General features: G+C 64.8%; 1 protein-coding gene across 4 annotated transcripts in view; it reads left to right on the forward strand.

Moving 5' to 3' along the window:
• Positions 1–16299, forward strand: part of NFIC (nuclear factor I C) — a 55776-nt gene that overhangs the window by 10159 nt on the left and 29318 nt on the right. The window lies entirely within an intron of this gene.

Consider the following 16299-nt stretch of genomic DNA (forward strand, 5'->3'; position numbering starts at 1 on the left):
TGGGGGCGTCCCAGAGGGTCAGCGGCCCGGGCAGAGATGCGGAGGCCAGATGTGCGGGCCGGCCTCTGGATGCCGGCAGGGCTGGTGGCCGAGGGCAGGGCCTGGCTGGCAGGGCCGTGGGCGCTGTCGCCCTGCTGCTTCCTGGCTGTGGGTCCAACCTGGGCCTCAGTTTCCCCTGTCTGTCACGTGGAGGTTATGAGTCCTTAGCTCGGTTAGGCCACGGGGGACTCGCCAGGTCACGCATGTGGCTTGTGGACACTGGCCTGCCACGTGGCAGGTGTCAGCTGGGAATGTGTTCGTGTGGATGGAGTCCAGCGTGCCCGTAGGACGCAGCGGTCACATGTCACATGCCCCCCCCATGCCTCGCCCCCCCGCCCCCCTCCCCCGGGGCTGAGCCTGGTGCTCACGTGGGCACGCACCTGGGGGCTGCCTGAGTGGGTCCGGTGGGTACGCTCAGGTTGCACGCCCAGCCACGGCAGACCCCCCGGGGGCACGCTCCGTGGCACGACCAGAAACAGAAGGAAGGCCGGGGGCGGCCCGGCGTGGGGGTCTGGTGGGGGCAGACCGGGCGCCCGGCTGCCCAGGTTCCACGCAGAGCCCTGCCCTGTTCAGGCCGTGACCTTGCACACATCGCGGTTCTGTGTGTTTCCTCTGCACGCGGGAGGGGAGGGGAGGGGGGGACAACCACGCCGACCCCTGGCGGTCTCCGGGGGGTGTGTGGGGGCGGGAGAGGCGGGCAGCCTCCCAGTCTCGACCTGGGTTCCCCGACCTTGACCCCCTCCGCCCCCCTGCCCCGCCCCCACGGACGAGCAGCAAAGCCACTGAGGCCGGGAGCGAAGCCGCCTTCGGGGTCGCGGAGGCAGAGGGGCGGACGAGGCGCCTGTGTGTCCCGGGGCCGGGGGCAGGGGTGGCCTTGGGGGCTGCTGAGCTCATTACCACGCGGGTCCAGGCCTCTCCCACCACACACCACCCTCATCCATCCTGCAGCCTGGCCCTGCCCCCACCTCCTCCGCGCTGAGCTGATAAAATTTTGAAGCGAGTTTTCTGCCGGAGTCAGCACAATCTCCAGCCGGCCCCCTCCCCCGCTCGGCTCGGCAGGCGGGCAGGCCGGGCCTCCAGGCTTCCCCAGACACCCTCGTGTCCGGCGGCCATGCCTTTGCCGGCCAGCCCCGTCTGCCTCTTCGCTCGAGGGCTGGGGAAGGTCAAGGCTCCCGTCATCCCCCTTTCCTCGTCTTGAAAATGGGAAGCTCGAAAATAGTTGACCGGTAGGAACGCTGGGCCTGCGTGGTAAGCGCCCAGAGACGACCCCCCGCGGGGCGAGAAGAGGTGCCAGGCCCCCGGGGGCCAGGGCTCCGCGGGCCACTCCTGTGACCCCCGCCAGTATCCTCATCGCGGTTCCGATTGGCCAACTCTGCCCCTTTGCCCCGATGCTCCGTCTGCCCGAAGGTCTTTCGCGTACGGAAAACTCCTGCGTATGCTTCAAAACCCCAACTCCGAACTCCACTCTCTCTCTCTCTGCCGGGCATTGTCTCTGAGCGCTTAGCGATTCTTTCCCGTTCTCTCAGCAGCCCTCCAAGGCAGGGATCACTGTGGTTCTCGCGTCGAGGATGAGGAAACAAGAGGCCCCAAAAAAGGGACCTGCCTGCCCAAGGTCACGTGGTCGAGAAAGGGCAGAGGTGGGATTTGGATGTCGGCAGCTTCTTTGAAGACAGTCCGGCCCTTCCCCCTGGGTGGTGGGGGAGATAGAGGAAAACTGCAGTGCGCAACTTGGGCATCCGGTCGGCGTGTTGGCACCCCCGGGCTGGGCCTGTGTTCTGGGCTCCCACCTCCAGACCCCCCGTGCTCCTCCCGGGCCCCAGCGAAATCTCTGTTCTTGGTCCCGCAGGTTGTCGGTCTGACGGCGGAGGCAGATGGCCGCCGGCCGCCCTCCTCCTTCCACTTTGGGGGTCTCAGGGCTGGAAAGTGTTGTGACCTGGGCCGCAGCACAGCAGCCCCTTCAACCGGGCCCGCGGGGAGCGTGCGTGCAGGGGGGGATGGGGCACCTCGGAACAGACAGAAAGACCGAGAGCCACGCAGAGACAGTTGGAGGTCCAGACACAGACGGGCACAGACGCCTGGCACTCAGTCCCCCTATCCTGGGACAGGCGCAGCCCCCCCCCCAGCTTCCACATCTCTCGTGGGGGGTCAGGTGGACTCATAGGGGTGCTCCCACCTTTATTATGGGGGACGAAGGGGTGGGGGTAAGCTCTGAGAAGGCCCTTTCACCACTGGGGCTCCCAGGCCGGTCAGAGCCCGGGGCACCTCCTGGGGTGAAATCTGGCTGCCCCGTTGTCCATCTGGGGCCACGGGGCCCCGAGTCCAGGGGCTGGGCTCAGTGTGTGCCCTGGGGGCAGCTGGGGGACCATGATGAGCGGGCGATGTGAGCTTCACCTGAGGACCCGTGGGGGGCTGCCCGCTGAATGGGTACACTGGGCAGGGGACCCGGAAGCTGGCAATTCACGGTTCAGTGAATAAAAACAAAGCAGGGCAGGGTGTGGAGACGGGTGGGGAGGGGGGCACTGCAGGCCGAGGAGGGAGGGCGGCCCCAAAGAGGTGGCTTTTGAGATCGAGGCCTGAAGGAAGCAAGGGAGCCACAGAGGCATTTGTGGGAGTGCACCGGGCACGGGGGCACAGCCAGTGCAAAGGCCCAGAGGCCAGCGTGGCCCGAAGCGTGAGGAGCGGAGCGCGGGAAGGCCTGGGAGGGGAGGAGACTGGCGGAGGCGGAGGCGGAGGCGAGGCCTGCTGCGTGGCGGCTTCGTGGGGAGGGTGGTGGGGAGGCCAGGAAGGAGTGGGGCGGGGGGGGGAGAGCCCGGCACTCCTCCACCTGCCTTGCATTTGGGAGGGAGCCTGGAGGAACCGAGGCCCAGAGAGGGAAGCCGCCTGCCCAGCCCTGAAGCCCAGCCAGGCCTCCCCGCCCCCTCTGGCGGCCTGAGAAACCTGAGGCGCGGGCGGGCCCCGTGCCAGGGCCGGGCGGGGGAGGGGTTGCCAGGCCCGCCCCGAGCGGCCAGCCCAGATGGTGCCCATCTGCTGACGCGGGGCCCGCTCCTCGTTCCCGCCTTGTGTGGTGCCAACCTCCCGGGATGGCGCTGTGGGCAGGGGCCGGCTCGGGGAGCTCTGCAGCGGCTGGAGGGGCGCCCCGGGGCGGCCCAGGGAGCGGCAGGAGAATCGAGGGGGTCCCCAGCCCCTCCCGGAGGGAAGTGGGGAGCCGTGATAACCACAGAGGTAAAGCAGGGCGAGCACATACGGAGCGCCCGCTGCGGGCTGGGTCTCAGCTCGTCCCACGTTTTCCCCCGTTCGATTCTCGCCACCGCCCTGCTGGGGGCGGGGGTGGGGGGGGGGACGGTTACCTTCTGGTAGGTCTCAGGCGAGGACGCCGGCCCAGAGACCGTCAGCCACTCACCCGAGGTCACACAGCTCCTAAGAGGCAGAGCCGAGTTAGAACCTATAGGATCCTGAGTGCCTGAAACCCCTAAAGGAAAAAAGCCCGCAAGCCGCTTCGGAGGTTGGCGGGTGGTACCCACACCCTCCCCGTTGTGCAGACGATAGAAAGAGGGGGAGCTTGAATGCACGGTGGATAAATGAACGACCAGCAGTGAACCGCACCGAAGGGCCTACCGGGACCAAGCCTGGGGGCCAGGGTCAGCGTGCACCCTGGGTTCAGACGGTCTGGAGCAAGGGGGCCCAGGGCAGCCGCGGGCCTGCCCCTGGTGTGCTGTGTGACCTGGCCCTCTCTGGTCGGGGGTTGCGGGGGACTGAAGGCAGGAAGGTGGGGCCTTGTGGGATACAGAGAGGAGCAGGCCAGGCCATGACCGAGGCTCCCCCTGCCTCCTCCGCCCCGTTGAGCTCGGCCCAGCACGGGGCCCTTGGGAGACGAAAGGCGGGCAGGAGGGCGCGTGAGGACACCCATTTGTCCGCGTGACGTTCACAGTTGGCGCCCGGGCTTGCTTCGGGCCGCGCGAAGTGCATTCTCCTCTCGAGCCTTGGTTTTTCCATCTGTAAATGGGAAGCCTAAAAAGGGTGTCGGCCGCTTTGGGGACCGGAGTCAGCGATCCCCCGGGAGCAGATGGGAGGCACCAGATAATCGCTCAGTCCTTTCCTGAACCCTCTCTCCAGCCCCAGGGGACAGTGGGAGAGACCCCCGGCCCGCTCTGAGACCCCGGGCCTCGTTCCGCCCGCCCCGCGAGCCAGGACGGGCCCTCCGCCGGCAGCTGGCGGCGTTGCCCCCTCCAGGTGTCTGGGTGGCGCAGGGGTGAAGGGCTCCGGGCAGCCCGGATTCCCCCAGGGCTGGGCGGCCAGGTGGACCGGCCGTCTGCCTGTGCAGGGAAGGTGGCCGCAGGGGTGGGAGGCCCAGACGCCAGCTGACGGCGTATTTATAGCTGTGGCAGGCCTCCAGGCTCCTGGTCAGCAGCAAAGAGATACCAGCAGGTGAGGGTTCCGCTCACACAGCAGGCCGGGAGCCCAAGGGGAGAGTTGGGACTCACTCTGTAGCCGGATGACCCAGGTTCAAATCACACGGCTCGTGCCTGTCGTGGCCTTCAGGAAGAGTTGACATCACGGCCGCGGGCCTCGGTTTCCTTCCCTCTCAAATGGGCGCGATGAGAACGGTGCCCACCTTGCTGGGCCCCGTAGGCTCAGAGTCACGGAGCGCCTGCCGAGGGCCGGAACGCAGGGCCCACGGGAAGCACCCAAAAACGATCTGTCGCCCCGAAAAAGTGAGGACATCCAGGAGCGCCTGGGTGGCTCGGTCCGTTAAGCATCCACCTTGGGCTGAGGTCATGAGCTCGCGGTTCATGAGTTCGAGCCCCTCGTCGGGCTCTGTGCTGGTGGTGTGGACCCTGCTGGGGATTCTCTGTCTCTCGGCCCCTTCCCCACTTGCCTGTGTGCTCTCCCCGCCACCCCACACCAAAATAAATAAATAAACTTAAAAAAAAAAAAAAGGACGTCCTCCCACCTGCCACCGCGTGGAGGGACCCGGAGGCCACTGTGTGCGGTGACAGAAGCCAGACACAGAAGGACACGTCCCGCGTGACCCCACGCACAGGGGGTCCCCAGAGGAGTCCCGTCACAGAGACAGAGTAGATGGTGGGAGCCAGGGGTGGGGAGTCCGTGCTTCCTGGGGACAGGGTCTCGGCCTGGGGAGATGGAAAGTTCTGGAGACGGATGGCGGGGGCGGCTGCACGACCGCATGCGTGTGCCTGAGGCCGCTGAGCTGTGTGTGCTTGGAAAGGGTTCAGATGGTGAATTTCGTGTTGTGTGTATTTTACCCCAATTGAAAGACTCGTGTTGTTGTTAATAATAATAATAATAATAATAATAATAATAATAATAATAATCAGAAGTGCGTTCTATATGCATCGGCTTCATAAAAATGACCACGGTACCGTAAAATAGGGATTTGGCCCCAGCTCTGCCCTCCGACGGCCGGGCAAGTTAGTGCCCATCTTTGCTCCCGGGTTTCTTCCGCGGAGGGAGCTCAGGGAGTGTCCAATCTGTGACAAAGAAACCTCGTAGCACGCGGCGGGCGCTCAGGAGGGGGACCCCGTTGGCGGGGAGGCGCTCCCCTCGCGGACGGGCCTTTCGCGCCCCTGTTGCCCGCCCCCCAGCAGTCCACCCCCACCGAGGCAGGGGTGAGGAGGCTCCCCGGGGGGCCGCCCACCGAGTGCCCTGTCCCCACGGCGTCAGCGGGAGGGGGAGACATTGCGGTGCACCTGTGGTGGCCACCCCAGCATGGCGGCTGCAGTTGCCGCCTTGGCCCTCTGCCCAGCGAGCCGAGGGGAGGCTGAGGGCAGCTAGGGACATCTCTGGCATCCCCCCCCCGCCCCCCGCCTGCCAGCTGCCAGGCCAGCCCCTCTTCCTCCAGCTGGGTGTGGGCAGGAAGTCACAGATGGCCAGAGCTGGTGAAGGATGAGGGAGGGGGCACACGGGGACACTGCACGTCTTGTCCAGATGGGGAAACTGAGGCCCAGAGAGAGGTGGGACGCTGCCCATGGCTGCCCAGCCAGTAGGGGCCCTTCCTCCGGTCTGTTCTGTCCCATCCTGTGCTCCAAGGGAAGACAGGTCAAGGCAGGGACGAGGGCGATTCTAGGAATTACCAAGGCCTGAGTTCTAGAATCTTCAGAGGGGTCTTTACTGTGTAGGCAGTTTGTTTTTTTAATTTTTTCGAATGTTTATTTATTTTTGAGAGAGAGAGAAAGAAAGAGTATGAGCAGAGGAGGAGCAGAGAGAGGGAGACACAGAATCCGAAACAGGCTCCAGGCCCTGAGCCATCAGCACAGAGCCCGACGCAGGGCTCGAACTCACGAACCGTGAGATCACGACCTGAGCAGAAGCCGGACGCTCGACGGACTGAGCCACCCAGGCGCCCCCCGCCCCCGGGCAATTCTCCAGTTCTCCGAGGCCGGTTTCAGAACAGCACCGCCCAGTAGAATACGGTGTGAGCCGCGTAGATAATGTAACTTTTTTCTCTGGTCTCCGCAGGTAAAAGTCTAAACGTACAGGGGACGTGGGTTTTAACAATATATTCTGTTTCACCCACCCGGGACAACCAAAATATTGTCATTTTGACACATAATCAGGACGGACGAGGTATTGAGATGGTTTACGTTACTCTGTTTCTTCTCGGTCTTTGAAATTCGCACCCTGATTCTGACCAGCCACGTTTCAGCCGCTCAGAGCCACACGTGGACCAGGCCGGCAACTCGGCTCTAAGAGCATCTGAATTCTAGAGACTTTCAAGGCAGATCTCAAGTGCGCCCCAAGTTGGCTAAATGTCTTTAAGTTTATTTATTTATTTGGAGCGGGGAGAGACTGGGGGACAGAGAGACAGAGAGAATCCCAGGCAGACTCCACGCTGTCAGCGTTACAGCCCGACGTGAGGCTTGGACCCACCACCCTGAGAGCGTGACCTGAGCCGAAATCAAGATTCTGATGCTTAACCGACTGAGCCACCCAGACCCCCCCCCCCCCCCGACATTCATCGAGGTTGTGATTTAACAGTCCAGGAAACTTTCCTGGAAACCCTCAAGCCGATCCCTTGATCTAGAATTCCTCACGTGTATTCCTGACCATGCAGGGGTGGGTTTCTGAGTATCTGGAAGCAAGATCCCAAGTGTCTGACGATGGGTTTTTGCTTACGGAGGGACAAGCTCCGGAATTCTACGACTTGAGTTCTAGGACCCCCGGGGCGGGTTCTGGCGTCCTCGAGGGGAGATGTTTTCAAGCATCTGGGAACAGATCTCACATGGTCTCAACCAGGGCTCTCAAGCATATGAGAATTCCAAACCCGTGAAGTCTGTCAGTGCTTCTCCCAGCGTCGATTTCATCGACATCCAAGAAACCCTTGAAGTGTATTCTTGACCGTTGGTAGCAGGTTCCGGAATTCCTCACACGGGGTGTTTTCATGCCCGAGGACGGGCTCTGGAGTTTTCCTGAGCTGGGTCCTAGAACTCCCAGGGGTAGGCTCTAGGATTCTCTTCGTCAGAGATGCAGAAAGCTCAGGTCAGTCGAGCACGTCTGTCCTGAGACCAGGTGACGGAACGGAATATTTCAGAAACGATGCTTACAGAGGGCAGGAGGCAGGTTTTGGTTTCTTTGAGGCTCCCCGCCCCGGACTGGCTGAGGCAGCGGCTGCCTTCTTGGAGGCCCCGTTTCGTGGGGGTGAGAACCTGAAACCAGGTAGCCCTGGGAATAAGAATCAGGACTTCGTTTGATCCGCGGTAGATAGATGTCAGTCGCGAGGACTTGGAACCCTGGATGCGTTTCCAGAGGCCGTTGCGGGCCGGGGGGCACCAGGACAGCTCCTACCCACAGCCGGCAGGGTGCTTAGTAGGGCCTCGGGTGAAGGCAGCGGCTGTAATTGGAGGCTGTGACGTCGGATGGGAGGCAGGGTTGCACGTCTGGGGCACTTGCGGCCGGCCTGGGGGCTCTTAGACTCCCGGTGGATGTGAGGGTCTGTCCGCCCCATTTCACTTCATCCTGACCCCACCGAGGTAGCGACTGTCGCGAACTGCATTTAGCAGTTAGGGAAATTGAGGCCCAGAGAGGTTAAAGCCACTGGCCTGAGGTCACATAGCCAAGAGCTAGCGTCAGGACCCGAACTCGGGTCCGGAAGATCTGAGGGCCCACCACGGTCCCCTGGGAAGGGGCCATCTGAGATGTGTCGGGGACCTCCCCAGAATGTCCCGGGATGCGCCCTTTGGGATTACGGGATTTGGGTGCTAGTGAGTGGACGCCAGGTTCGGCTGGATCAAGGAGCACCTTTGGGGGCTGCCTCCTGGCTGGGGGTTGGGTCAGCCTCAAACGCCCGATCCAGGAGAACCAGGGAGGAGGTGCAGCCAAGAGGCCAGGTGTCGTCTCTCTGTCTCTCTTTCTCTGTCTCTCTCCTAGCGCCTGTCTCTTACTCTGCCCGCCCCTAGTCCCTGCCTTTGCCAGTCTCCTCCCTGCCTCCCACCCAGGCCAGCCTGTGGGCTGCCCGGAGGTGGCAGCAGCAGCTGAATGGGCCCCTTGTTCCTGACCACACCCGCCCCTTGGGGTAACCCCGGGACAGGCCCTGGCAGCCTGCTGCCTTAAAGGGCCAGTGCCCAGGGAGAAGAGGAAGGAGAAAGGAGAGGGGCCGCCTCCACCCCCAAGCCACACCCCTCCCAAGGAACTGAGCCTCCCGGGGGTGGGGGGAGGTGGGGAGGGTGTGGGGGGACTGCCACACCCAGACACCCCCAAGCCCACGTGGTCAGACGGAGGGCCTGGGCCTGGGGAGGCCTGCCTGGCGAAGGAGACGGGGGGGGGGGGGGCGCACGGTAGGGCTTGGGTTTGACCTTGGGCACATCCCTCCTCTCCGCACCTCAGTTTCCCCACCTGTTCCCGGGGCTCCTTGCGTCCGCCCTGGGGCCTGCCGGGCAGACGGAATAGAATCCGGGCCAGGGTTTGGCACACAGTGGGGCCGCCACACAGCACCCGAGGCTCGCACATTCCCCCGCGGGCCGGCACGGCCACCCCCTCGGGCCCGCCTGTGGCTTCACTGCGGGACGGGGCCGTCCGCAGAATGAAAAGCCTTGTAGAGCGGGCCCGGTGCTGAATTCAAGGCTGCATGCATTGAGTGCCAGCTGCACACCAGGCCCTGTGCAGAAAGGTCGCGTTTGCAGCCCCATCGTACAGCGGAGTTGGGAGGTTCGGGCTCTGGCCGAGGCCGGACCCCAGCTGTCCCCAGAGGCCCGTCGCCTCCGCCCTCTGCCTGGCGCTGTGAAGCTTTAGGCAGCTCCCTCGGCCTCTCTGGGGCTCAGTCTCTCCGTCACTGTAATGGGAACACCCCCATCCACTCGCAGACTGGAAGCCTTTCACTTTTCCGGGCACAGGATGATGTGGCTGAGACGCCGGCCTCGCCCCCCCCCCCCCCCCCGGACAGGAGCCGACCCAGAGGCCCCTGCACGGGCCTTCACCCGGCGGCCACTCTGGGTGGCCTCGGCGTTCCTGTGCCCCAGGCCGGCCCCACAGACGGCCCGGGACAGGTTGCTGCCGGATGGACGAGCCTGTTCCCTGCTTCCTTATGTAACCAGGTTATGCAAGGGCAGCTGGCCTGCTTACATAAGGGGAGGCCGGGCCGGCGCCCAGCTGGGGAGGGGGAAGATCTTAAAGGGGCCGGTGTCCCCTGAGTCTCCCCTCCGGGGCCCCGCGCCAACCCGCACGGGGGCACCCTTACGGACGGGGCGATGCTGCGCTAGTCATTGCCGGCCCGTCGGCATTACTGTCACGGTTGTCGGGGTTGTTGACAGACACCCCGTTTGCTCCCAGTGGCAGCGGGCCAGCCGCGGGGGCCCAGAGGCCTGGCGTGGCCTACTCTGCTTCTGACGCTTGCTTATTCCCTGCTCTCCCCGAGCCTCAGTTTCCCCATCTGTAAAAGCGGCTCGCCTCGTGGGGCCGCCGAGGGAGACGAGAGGGAAGACCCACCAGGGGTCCGGGGCAGCACAGAACACGTCCGCACTCAGCACTCAGCCGGCGCAGTCCCTGTGTAGTCAGTAAATAGATTCAGTGCTCACTGTGGGCTCTGGGTCCTGGGGACACGGCCGGGACACGAGACAGACGGAACCGCGGCGCTCGGGGTGGGGGGGGGGTTCCCGGTCGGGGGGAGCAACAGACAAAGAACAAGCGGGAAACAGCAGTGGGCGATGGGGGCTGTCGAAAAAATAAGGGCAGAGGGATAGAGACAGCGGGCTGTTTGGTGGGGTCTGTCGGAGGGCCTGACGTTCCAGCTGGGACCCGAAGGTTGAGGAGTTGCCAGCTGGGTGAACAAATGGGAGGAGAGCATTCCAGGTGGGAGAAACAGCCTGTGCAAAGGTCCTGGGGCAGCACCGGGCCTGGCGGTTTGAAGGAGCGGCGAGGGGGCCCGTATGGGTGGAGCTGAGTGGACGAAGGGGAGAGAGGGAGGAGGGGAGGGCAGAGAGGGGACGGGGGCAGGTCCTGCAGGGCCCTGGAGGCCACTGGGCCTTTACCCCGGGGAGCTGGGAGCCCTGGAGGGTGGGGGGGGGGGCGACAGACGCTGGTGGGAAAGTGAGGGGGTGATAGTTGAGGGACCCAGGCCACCGCATGGGTTCCGGAGAGGGGAGAATGGAGGCAGCCAGCCTGCAAGCCTGTTCCTAGGTGTGACAGTTCAGGGACCGTCGTCAGCCTAGGCGGAGCGGGGCCGTGCGAGTCGATCGCCTGGGTCATAGGTCCCCCCGGCCCCCGGCCTGGGCATACGCAGCGGAGGGGGGCAGCGTTTCCCCCCATTCTTATCTCCATGCTCGCCAGGGGAGCTCAGGCCAGGACCTGCCCCGCTCTGCGCCTCAGTTTCCTCATCTGTGAAACGGGAGTGACAATCTGTAACCGTGGAGCGGGTTCAGTGAGCACCTGGCACGGAGCAGGCCCCTTTTCAGCGGTCAGCAGTCGTGAGGCAGGAGGCTCGTGAGAAGGGAGAGAGCCCGCCGGCACGGGAGGCGTGCAAGTACTCACTGAGTACTCGCTGAGACGGGCCACCGGGCAGTTAACTGACTGTGCCCTCTCCGAGGCCCTGTTTTGTTCCAGTAAAATGGCACCCCCCTGGTGCCTGGCCAAATTCCACCGTGGCAGCTGGGGAAACAGACCCAGAGAGGACAAGGGGCTAGCCTGGCGTCACAGCCAATCCGGGGCAAGGCCGGGGGGAGGGGCATCTCACCATGTGGCTCCGGAACAGATGGCCTGGCTCCAAGCCACTCACTGTACCTCAGTTTCCAGATCTGTGAAATGGGCACACTGCTGGGATCAGCAGGAATTAAGCTGTGATTCTTATTATCTTCATACACTGTTCTCACTCCCCACAAGCCCCTTCGGTGCCTGGCAAACTCCTACTCATACATCAAGGCCCCAGCTCCGATATCCCCTCCCCCAGGAAGCCTTCCTGGGCCCCTAGGACAGATTCCAGTTACTTCCTTGGGCTTCTCCAGCCACAGGTCCCTCCCTCTGATATTCAGGCCCTGGAGCAGGTGAGGGACCTTCTCCAAGGACCAGGGGGACTGAGATGGGCAATGTTTGGGTGACATTCCACACCCTGCCTCGGGCCTGCTGTCGGAAATCCCTTGTGTCACCACTGATCAGAGTCCGTGACCCCCTCGACCTGGTCTTTTCCTCTGACTATCCCCCTATTTTCCCGACAGTCCTCAGACTCCTTTGACAAGCATGTATTTTGCACCTTTTGTATGCCACACCCTGTCAGGATAATCCCAGTCGTTTGTGCCTGTGTGCGAGCGTGTATTGAGTACTGACTGCGTGCCAGGCTCCAGGAAGAGAGGCCTCGGGAGGGCCAGGGGAGCAGAAAAGTCTCCCACTACCCCTCCCTTCAATTCAGGCTGGCGCCCTGGAGTTTCCAACCTCCTCCTGCAGTCGAGGCAGTGGGTTTACTTTTTTTTTAATTAACTTATTTTGAGACAGAGAGAGAGAGAGCGCGAGCGAGCACAAGCGGGGGAGGGGCAGAGAGCGCGAATCCCAGCAAGCTCTCTGATGTCGGCACGGAGCCCGATGCGGGGCTCGAACCCACGGACCGTGAGATCGTGACCTGAGCTAAAAAAAAAAAAAAAAAAAAAAAAACAAGAGTTGGGCGCTTAACTGGCCGGGCCACCGCAAGGCGGTGGGTTTAAAGCGGGGGCTCCGGAACCAGAGTAACTGGGCTCTGAGCCGCTCGTGCACTTAACAGCCGTGAGACTTGGGCCAAGCCCCTTCCTGCCTCTGGCCCTCAGTTTGCCCCTCTGTGAAATGGGAGTGCCCAGATCTGAGGTGTTCGCACCTCAACACCCACTTTCTGCAGAAGGGGAGCCAGGGAGAGGGGCTGCGGCGATCCGTCGCCCCCTTCCTTCCCGCCCCCCACCCCCCACCCCAGCAAGGCTGGGATGGGACCCATCCTCCTGACCCCACTCCGGGGAGGCCGGACTGCTTTCCCTGGAGGCCCAGAGAGGGGCAGGGCTGGCCTGAGGCCCCACAGCTCCTGCAGGATTCTGCCCCGCTCTGGAGCCCTCCCTTCGTGCCCGCCTCCCTTGGCCAGGAAGTTCTCCCACCCCCCCCCCCACCCAAGAAGCATCAGAAACAGGGGGGGAGCCGGGAGGGGCCGCGGCCCGCGCCCATTTTTGGCAGCCGGCGTTCTCTGGCGCTCCCGCCCGGCCCCGTCCACCGTGTGGCCACAAGTGGGGCTGGCCCGTCCCCTCCCGGGGCCGCGCCTGTGGCCCCGGAGCTCCCCGCCCTGCTCGGGCGGCCGCTGAAGCAGGCCCGCCAGGGAGGCGGGAGGAGGCCCGGGCTTGGCTGTGGAGGAGCCAAGAATTTGCTCCAAATGTAAACAGCAAGTTATTTTAAGGCTGCCCCCCTCCCCGGGTGGCGCTGACACATTTGACATTGGAGGGGACCGGTGGGGGGGGGGGGTTGCGCGTGTGGGTATTTTTAACCTGTTTTTCGCGGCCCCGGTGCCACCCGGAGTGGGGTGCGTGAGCGGGAGCAGGGCCGCGGGGCGGCCACGTGTGCTGGGCCGCCCGCCTGCCCCCCGCGCCCCGTGGGACGCGCACTTAACCCCTCGGAGGCCACGAGGGGCCCCGAGGGGAGCCCCCCCCCGCCCCCACCCGGCAGGGAGGGCCGGCGCTCCGCTCCCGTGCCAGCCCCAGCCTCCTGCGCGGACAAAATGGCCGCCAAGGCCGGCAGAAGCATCTGGAAGCCGGGGGAGGGAGAGTGGAGAAAATGGCCGCCAGAGCCATGATGTCATAAGGCGGCCTGGCCGCCAAAGCGTCCCGGGATGGGGCCAGTCCCGGCCTGCAGGCCTCCGAGTGGGCCCTGTGGCCGGCGGGGACCTCCCCGCGGGGCTCTGGGGCCAGACACCCCGAAACGGCCACGCCGGGGCCCCCGTGGGGCCTCCCGGGCTCCCCGAGTGCGGCCCGAGGCCTGGGCTCGGGGCGGCGGAGGGCCAGCACCCTGACCCGCTGGCCTGAGGTGTCCACGGGCGCCCGGCCGGGCCGGAGCCAGGCCACGGAGCGAGCCAGGCCACGGAGCGGGCCAGGCGGCGGGGGCGCTGGGCCGGGTGGGAAGAAAACAGAAACTTTTCTTTGAAAGTGACTCCGAGGCAGGTTGGCTCGGGCCCAGGCGGCCGGGCGGCAGGGGAGAGGGAGAGGGAGAGGGAAAGTGCGGTCCAGACTCTAGGAACACGCGGGTCAGGAAGCACAAGGCGAGGGAGGAGGCCGGCATCCAGGAGGTCACCGGGCCGGGCCCTCTCGCCTCTCGGGTCCCCTGCTTCTCGTCCGCATTTCCGAGACGTTCCCCAGAGGCCGGCGAGTGCGCGCCTTGAACGTCCAGCGTCTTGCTTTTTCTTCCCTGCGGTTTGTCCAGGCGGCGCCTGGAGAAGGCGCGCTAGAGCCTCGGTGCCAAGACGTGGAGGCTCAGAGAGGGAAAGCGCTTTCGCTGAGGTCGCACAGCGGGGGCCGGACCGCAGGCCGGGGGGGTCGCCGCTGCTGGGCTGGGCAGCCTGTGTTCCGGGCCCCCCCTGGAGAGCCAGGGTTTGTGCTGAGGTTCCTTGCAGCTCAGGGCCGGTCTCAGTTCCGGTCCTCCTGCCACACCACCAGCACCAAGCTCAAGTTTAGCGTAGCCTGAAGTCCTCCTACCGTGTGCTCGACCCCTGGCCTTCCTTACAATGGCTGGGGCGCAACCTGCGGCCGTGAGCCTCAGGGATGGGACTTCGGGTCTGTTTTGTTCAGAACCTAGAACAGGGCCTCGTACCCAGGAGGTGCTCAGTGTGTGGGCTGAATAAACGAATCGCCGTGCCCCTTTGTGCCTGGATGTGCGCAGACGCTGGCATGGGGTGGGGTGGAGGCTCAGGGACACGAAGCAGGTTGTCACATAACCGGACGCACGTGAGAATCCGTCCTCCCGCCTCTCGGGAGGGACGGGCGGAAGTGAATTCCCCAACTGCCCCCAACATCGAGCCCAGGTCCCGTGCCAGGGGCTGTGGACACGTAAACCACATTTGAACCGAGACTCGAAGGAGCGGAGTGAGGGGATGGGCCCGGCAGGCATTCACAGGAAGGGCGGTCCAGGCGGAGGGCACAGTTTGTGCAAAGGTCCCGGGGCATCGCGGGGCCCGGCACATTGGAGGAACAGTGAGGAGGCACGTGTGGCCGGAGCAGAGCGGGCCAGGGGGAGAGAGGGAGGAGGGGAGGGCGGGGAGGGGACAGGGGGGCAGTTTCGGCAGGGCCTGGTGGCCGCGGGGAGGACTTGGGATTTTCATGTATTGATAGACCCGCTTGGTGGGGGCGGGGGGGGGCTAGGGCTTGGCCAAGGGGCCGAGGGCGGGTGTTCCGGAGAAGGAGGTGTTAGGGTTAGGCCGGCGAAGATGGCTGGGGCTTGCCTGGGAGGGAGGGGGCGGCGGGGCGCAGGGACAAAGGCCAGGGTCGTGTGTGCCGCGCGGCCTTCCAGGACGGGGAAAGCTGAGCTCGGCTGGCTAATGTTTAAAGATGGCTGGTGACAGCCGGGAGCTCGGAATTCCAGGGCCTGGCTTTGGGTTTGTCTCTAGCTGGCCGGCGTCGGAGGCGGACGTGGCAGCCCGGCCAAGCCAGCTGCATTTGGAAGCCCGCTGAGGTCGGAAAAGAAGGCCAGCGAGGGCCGCGGGGCCCGGACGGGGACTCCGGGCTCCGCCCCCCCCCCCCCTCCGTGTCCCACCGGCTTTTGAGGAGGCGCGGGCCCGACTTCGTCAGGTCCCGTCCCTGTGTCCGCGGCCACCACCCTGGGCCAGTGCCCGCACCCCCTGCCCGGTGTCCCGGCCCCCAAGGTTCCGGAGGCCACTCGGCAGCCACGCTGTTTTCGCGTGTGTGTGTTTTATCGCGGTTAAAGGACACAGAGTAGAAAATACACCCGCGTAACCGTTTCTAAGCGCACAGCTCCGCGGCCTCAGGCACATTCACGCTGTGCTGCGTCCACCCCCACCGCCCGTCTCCAGAACCTTCCATCTCCCCAGACTGAGACCCTGTCCCCCTGAAGCACGGACTCCCCACCCCTGGCTCCCACCATCCGGTCTCCGTCCCTGTGGGCGGGACTCCTCTGGGGACCCCTGTGCGTGGGGTCACGCGGGACGTGTCCTTCTGTGTCCGGCTCCTGTCCCTGCACACGGCGGCCTCCGGGTCCCTCCACGCGGTGGCAGGTGGGAGGACGCCCTTCCTCCCTGAGGCTGGGTCACATTCCAGCGTGTGGCCGGACGCACCGTGTTCACCCTTCCCTCTGTCCCCACGTGGGGCAGCCAGGAACCTCGCGGCTGTGCACGCGGGGGTGCGGGCATCCTTCGGGGGCCCCGCTTGCACCCCTCATTGGGTGCATCCGGGCGCGTGGAATTGCTGGGGCGCGTGGATTCCGTGTCTAACTTTCCGCGGGAGCAAGCGCCACGCCGGCCTCCAAAGCGGCCGCCCGTCTCGCGCTCCTGACGCCTCGGCACGGCCTCGTAGCCAGAGGTGCTGTGCCATCTGGCAGAGCCGGGGGCCTGTCCCTCCGCGTGGCGCTCGAGAATAAAACCCAAGCCTGTCGCTGCAGCCACGTGGCCCGCGTGGCCCTGTTCGCTCCCCTTTGCTCACCGTGTCGGGTCCTCCAACATCCTGCGTTTGTTCCCGCCCCAGGGCTTTTGCACATGCTGCGCCTTTGCCCGGCTCTCCCCGGGGCCGGCTCCTCCCCGTCGCTGAGGCCTCGGTGCCAACGACACCTCCTCAGAGGGGCCCCCGCCGGGCATCTGTGTCGAAAGTCACC

This window comes from Lynx rufus, unplaced genomic scaffold, assembly GCF_022079265.1.
Source record: "Lynx rufus isolate CCGP_SWC_20201006 ecotype Redwood Valley unplaced genomic scaffold, mLynRuf1.p SCAF_4, whole genome shotgun sequence".
NCBI lineage: Eukaryota > Metazoa > Chordata > Mammalia > Carnivora > Felidae > Lynx > Lynx rufus.